The 6,395-nt window shown below is 42.6% G+C and overlaps 1 pseudogene; it reads left to right on the forward strand.

Moving 5' to 3' along the window:
• The first annotated feature begins 4,080 nt into the window (after positions 1-4,080).
• Positions 4,081-6,091, forward strand: LOC127907574 (putative nuclease HARBI1; annotated as a pseudogene).
• Positions 6,092-6,395: the final 304 nt, after the last annotated feature.

Here is a 6,395-nt window from a genome sequence, read left to right on the forward strand (position 1 = left end):
AACAATAAAAGAACTGAAAAACACCTGTTTATTTCCTTGTATTTTCTTCTACCAGAGCTATTGTGTTATATTCTCCTACATTCAATTCACATTTACACAAACTACAGAGTGTTTATCAAATGGTAACAAGAATATGCATAACCTTGCTTCTGGGCCTGAGCTACAGGCTGTTAGAATAGGGTATGTCTTCAGGCGGAAATTGCACAAAGTGTGGGGGGGGGGGTAGCCTTAACAGGATTTATGTTAAGAGTTTTGTACAGGAGACGAGCATGTGTTGGACTACATTAGTCGCTTTCTTGAGCGCCTACACCAAGCTTGTGCTCTCGCAAAGGAAGCTCTGTCTTCCTCACAGAGGAGCATGAAAAGACACTATGATAAAAAGGCTGTTTCTCATCCACTACAGCCAGGTGACCAAGTACCGGTGTTATTACCTGTTCCAGGATCTTCACTGTCAGCTCGTATCTCTGGTCCTTATTTAATTGAAAATAAAATAAGTGAAACTGACTGTGCTTCAAACTCCTGATAGACAATGCCAATCTCGTGTGTGTCACATTAACATGTTGAAAGCTTACCACACCCGAACCATCACACAGTTAGAACGGACGGTACTGCTGTCTCTGCTACTACTGCTATGATAGTGGACTGTCATATTGATGATGTTGATGAGTTGCGCAATACTCAGCAGCAGTGTGTTAGATTGCTCAACTCAGAAATGCTGCTGTCTATCCAGTCAGGTCTGGTTAATTTAACGGATGGACAGGCCAATGATATTGTGAGGCTACTACAGTTTTCCATGTCTCTTTAATGACGTTCCTACTCGCACAAACGTGTTGGAACATGACATTAATGTTGGAAATGCAACACCCATATCGTATCAATGCTTCCAAGAGGAAGATAACGAGGGATGAGGTGAAATATTTGTTGGAGAATGACCTGGCTACGCCAAGTTCCAGCCCTTGGAGTTCTCCTTGCATTCTGGTTCCTAAACCTGATGGTACATCCAGGTTATGTACGGATTATCGAAAGCTAAATTCTGTCACAATGCCAGATTCGTACCCGTTACCCAGACTGGACTACTGTATCAACACTATTGGTGCTGCTAAGTATGTGACTAAGTTGGACCTCTTAAAAGGTTACTGGCAGGTTCCGTTAACTTCACGTGCTTCTGAGATTTCTGCCTTTGTGACCCCAGACAACTTTCTACAGTACTCAGTCATGGCTTTTGGGATGCGAAATGCACCAGCCACTTTCCAACGACTGGTTAACTCCGTATTAGCTGGCGTTCCTAATTGTAGTGCATACCTTGATGACCTAGTGATTTATTCGTCTGAGTGGTCAGATCATGTTGACTCTAAGGGTAGTATGTGAACGGTTGGCAGCTGCTTCTCTAACCCTGAACTTGGCAAAGTGTGAGTTTGGGAAGGCTACTGTTACCTATCTCGGCTAAGGAGGTTGGCCATGGACAGGTGCGCCCTGTTGATGCCAAGGTCTTGTCTATAACTGCATTCCCTGCACCTACCACCAGACGAGAGCTACATCACTTTTTAGGGATGGTTGGCTAGGTAGTTGCTCCATTGACCGATTTTGCTCAGTCCGGCTAAATAATTTGTGGTCCCCTGATTGTAAGAGAGCTTTTGAATCAGCGAAAGCACTCTTATGTAGTACCCCTGTACTTGCTGCTCCGGATTTTGAACAACCGTTCAAGCTTGAGGTAGATGCTAGTGCCAGAGGGGCTGGTGCTGTTCTACTGCAGCAGGACAAGAGTGGAGTGGATCATCCTGTTTGTTATTTTTCCTGTAAATGTAATAAATGTCAAACTATGCAACAATAGAACAAGAAGCTCTTGCTTTGTTGTTGGCTCTGCAATACTTTGAAGTATATATTGGTTCCAGTGCCCTACCAGTGATTGTATATACTGACCATAACCCCTTAGTTTTTCTCCACCGGATGTACAACCAGACCCAGCGCCTTCTGCGTTGGGCGCTGATTGTACAAAATTATAATTTGGAGATCCGCCACAAAAAGGGTTCTGATAATGTATTGGCAGATGCTTTGTCTCGTGTGTGTAAAAATGCTTTTTGTATGTTTTGTGAGGTTGACTTTGTTGTTGATCTTGTGGGTTATTCATTAATAAGCATATTTCAGTGTTCCCTTTATTTTTTTGAGCAGTGTATTTTGTTATTCCTGGTCTCCCTTTTGTTGTTTCGAACATTGAGCTGGGGCCTGTTGCACAAAAGTAGAATTAAGACATCCGGGATAAATGACTCAGCTGAGCTCAATGAAGCCAAAACATGTGCGTCCAGGCTTAATTGGTTGCACAAAGACCAAGCCAGGATGAGCAGACACGGATTCATTAAGCCAGGTGAAACCAATCCTGGATAGGTGCGCGCTCACGGCTCACTCAAATAGACCCCGCCACAGATCACAGATTAACTGATTTACCATGGCAACTAGAGCCGCGTACTTTTCCCCGTCGGAAGCACAAATCCTCATGGAGGCATACGAGGAGGTAAAATATATAATTAAGAAGAAAGGCAACACCGCCACAGTGATAAAGCAAAGAGAAAAAGCATGGCAAAGTATTGCAGACCGCCTGAATGCGTAAGTAGTGCACAATTACACACTCACCGCTCCGCTGAAACATCACAATTACAATTCAAATATTTAATTCACATCTCCAAAAACGCAGTTGTACTGTAATTATGAAACGGTTAAATTTTTAATTGAAATGCACTGCAGATATGAGTGAAATTGTGTAAAGTAAGTCCATCACACTGTATAAAGCTATGATAAATTATTATTTAAGCCTTACATTATTATTTAACGTTACTACGCTCAGTACGGTTTAATCTTAGCCGTTGTACTCTGCTTCTTATGTTGTCCACCGTTTTTTGTGTTTCTCCTGCTTTCATTAATGTAAAGCTGCTTTGACAGAATGAAACAATTGTGAAAAGTGCTATATAAATAACATTTAATTGAATAAATAGATGAGCTATAATAATAATCACTTTAATTTATATAGCGCCTTTCAAAGGACCCAAGGTCGGTTGCTCACTGCAAAAATGTCTTTCTTAGTATTTTTGTCTTGTTTTCAGTAAAAAAAAAATATCTAAAAAACATCTTGAATATTTTCTTGAGCAAAATTACCTAGGAAAATAAGCAAAAAAATCTGCCAGTGAAACGAGAACTTTTCTAAAATTAAGTGTTTATGGAAAAAGTAAACTTATTTCAAGAGAATTTTTATTATATTGACAGATTTTTTATTTGCTTGTTTTAAGCACACATATACTTAAAGTTTATACTTATTTTGCTAGGTCATTTAGCAAATCAAGAAAATACATCTTTATTTAAGTTTTTTTTTTTTGATATTTTTACTGAAAACAAGACAAAAATACCAAGTAATTTTTTGCAGTGTGACTCCATTAAATGTGTGTGTGTAGATTAAACATGAACGGGCCAAAACGGACATGGCAGCAGGTCAAAATCAAATACAAGAACATTCTGCAGAATGGTATGGTCCCTGACTAATATTTAACAAAGCACAAGCATATATTGTACCCAGAAGGTGCCTGCTCACACATTGTCTGTACTGTTTTAGCAGTGAAAAAGAATACCCACAGACAAGGCACGGGTGGTGGGTCACCAAAGGCTGACCTTACCCCAGCAGAGGACATGGCCTTGGAGCTAAATAAAGGCAGGCCCGTCTTAGAGGGGATCCCAGGGAGGAAAGAGACGAGCATAGGTTCCTCCCAAGATGCCACCCGCTTCATTCAAGGTATGTCCTTCCATCTCTACATGGGATACAACCACATTCATATTGAATCAATTTGGACTGTCTGACTTTGGTTTACCTATTGCCTTGCAGTGTCTGGCAGCACTGTGTTCCTGTTAGAGCCACCAGCACAAGCACCAGACGATGCTGATCCAGTGAGTACTCCATCAAAGGCATACTGTAGGCCTGGCATGTCTTGTCTACTAGCTTCAATATGAATCCGATTAAATGTGATAGGGTGAAGGCCCCAGTGCAGCAGCAACAGCACATGATGGAGACGATGATGATGAGGAGGAGACCATCTCTGGATTCCAGAAGGCATGAGGTATCATGGTAAGACTGTGAAAGTACTATTTACTCTACAATGGTGAGGAGTCCTCATCAAAATCAAAAAATCTAATTTCTTTTACAGGACCCAGATGCTATACAGTGGGAAAACCAGCCTGGCAACATAGTGCGTATTAATAAAAGGACACCACATCCTGCCAAATTCCAGCTGCGGTAATTGTATTGTGTTCAGAGCTCACAAGCTATCAGAAAGTTGTATGGCAACCACCTCCGGCGCCAAATAGAACTGGCAGACATAGACATTCAGTACAAGAAGAAAAATCTTGCACTGGAGTCCGAAATAAAAAAGAGGACAATTAGGAAACTGGACCTTGAAATAAAAAAACTTGAGAGGGAGGTGAGATATGCCTTCAATGTACACTGTATGCTAACTGTAACACAAATGTATTAATCATTATTTGTATTTCCTCCCCCAGCTCCAAGAAGATGACACAGCTCAAAATAAAAATTAGGTATATTCTCGTAAAGTCAAGTGAGCCATGACATATGAGCTCTTATTGTGAGCACACAGGACGGTGGCATCTTTAAGGTTTTTTTTATTTTCCCAGCAATCAGTACAACCAAGTCATCATTATAAGGCATCGCCCTCTTTTGCCCACCCCCCCAGCACCAGGTGTGGCCACTAGCCTATATGAAGGCCCAAAATTGTGTGTTCCTTTCTGCTCTGACAATGGCATGCCCATTCGTGCGAGATGTGGTGGATGAAGAAGCACTTGTGCTGAGGAGAGCCTTCAGGCGAGAAAGGGTCTTCAGGGACCGGTTGGACCCACTGGCCTTCCCTGACGACCATCTATATGAAAGATACAGGTTTTCTGCAGATGGCATCAGGTATCTATGCAGACTACTGGGTCCCAGGATTAAGCACCGCACTGCACGGAGCCATGTACTGAGTGTGGAGCAAATGGTTTGTGTGGCCTTGCGCTTTTTTGCTAGTGGAGCCTTCCTGTACTCAGTGGGGGATGCAGAACAGCTGAACAAGGCCACAATTTGCCGCACAATAAGGAGTGTGTGTCTGGCTATCAAAGCATTAGCAGATGTCTTCATCTCCTTCCCTGGCCACAGAAGACTCTGACATCAAAGAGGAGTTCTATAGGATTGCAGGTAAGAGGATCTACAAACTACAGGACAACTGTTAACACATAGTAGGATACTCATTACTTTGTGTGACAGGTTTCCCCAATGTCATTGGTGCAGTGGACTGCACACACATAAGGATAAAAGCCCCCTCAGGTGCCCATGAGGCCGATTTTGTGAATAGGAAATCCTTTCACAGCATTAATGTTCAGGTGAACATAACTTTTTGATATTGTCCATTGACGAACACTCTGCATTGCCAGTGATGTGCATTGATTGGTGTAATATTCCTCGTCTTATGATTTCAGATGGTCTGCAATGCTGACTGTGTGATCAGCAATGTTGTGGCAAAATGGCCTGGCTCAGTCCATGACTCCAGAATCTTTCGGGCCTCTGAAATCTATCAGTGCCTATCACAAGGTAAGCCACACAACCCCTATTTATAACCATCATGGCTGTGTCAAGAATATCACTGTGTTTATGAGGTAGTAATGATGAGATTGTGTTGACAGGTGAATTCTCTGGTGTGTTGCTGGGAGACAGGGGGTATGGCTGCCAGCCTTTCTCCTGACACCTTTCACAGACCCCCAGGAAGCACAGCAGGCCTACAACCATGCCCATGCCAGGACCAGGGCCAGAGTTGAAATGACCTTTGGCCTCCTGAAGGCACGCTTTCACTGCCTTCACAAATTAAGGGTCAGCCCTGTTAGGGCATGTGATATTACTGTGGCTTGTGCTGTCCTCCACAATGTGGCCTGCCTGAGGAAGGAGAGGGCCCCCAGAGTGCCACCAGCCATGGACTGGGACAATCCGGCAATCTTCCCTGATGACGACAGTGGTCGGCTGCTGAGGGACCAATATGTGTTGAATTATTTTAGTTAGTATGTGTGCTTTCAATTTTGGTTAAGTATGTCCTGCGGTGGCAGAGGAATTTGGGTTTTTTTTGGGTTCGTTTTTTACGAATTTGGCCTCTTATGATGTTTGTGCGGTATACTGTGTGTAATACAAGGCTGCAGGAGGCTACTGCATCCATTCATTTGTCTGTTCAGTTGATGTGTATGGATTTGTCCTGCATTTATTTTAGTGTGCAGACATGCAGGGTGTGTTATATACAGACCTTTGAATGTGTATGTATCATTTTGTATAATATGCTTGGATTCTGTGCTTTCCATCTTGTAGAGTCACTGTGACTTCAGTTTCC

This window comes from Oncorhynchus keta, chromosome 15 (assembly GCF_023373465.1).
Source record: "Oncorhynchus keta strain PuntledgeMale-10-30-2019 chromosome 15, Oket_V2, whole genome shotgun sequence".
Lineage (NCBI taxonomy): Eukaryota > Metazoa > Chordata > Actinopteri > Salmoniformes > Salmonidae > Oncorhynchus > Oncorhynchus keta.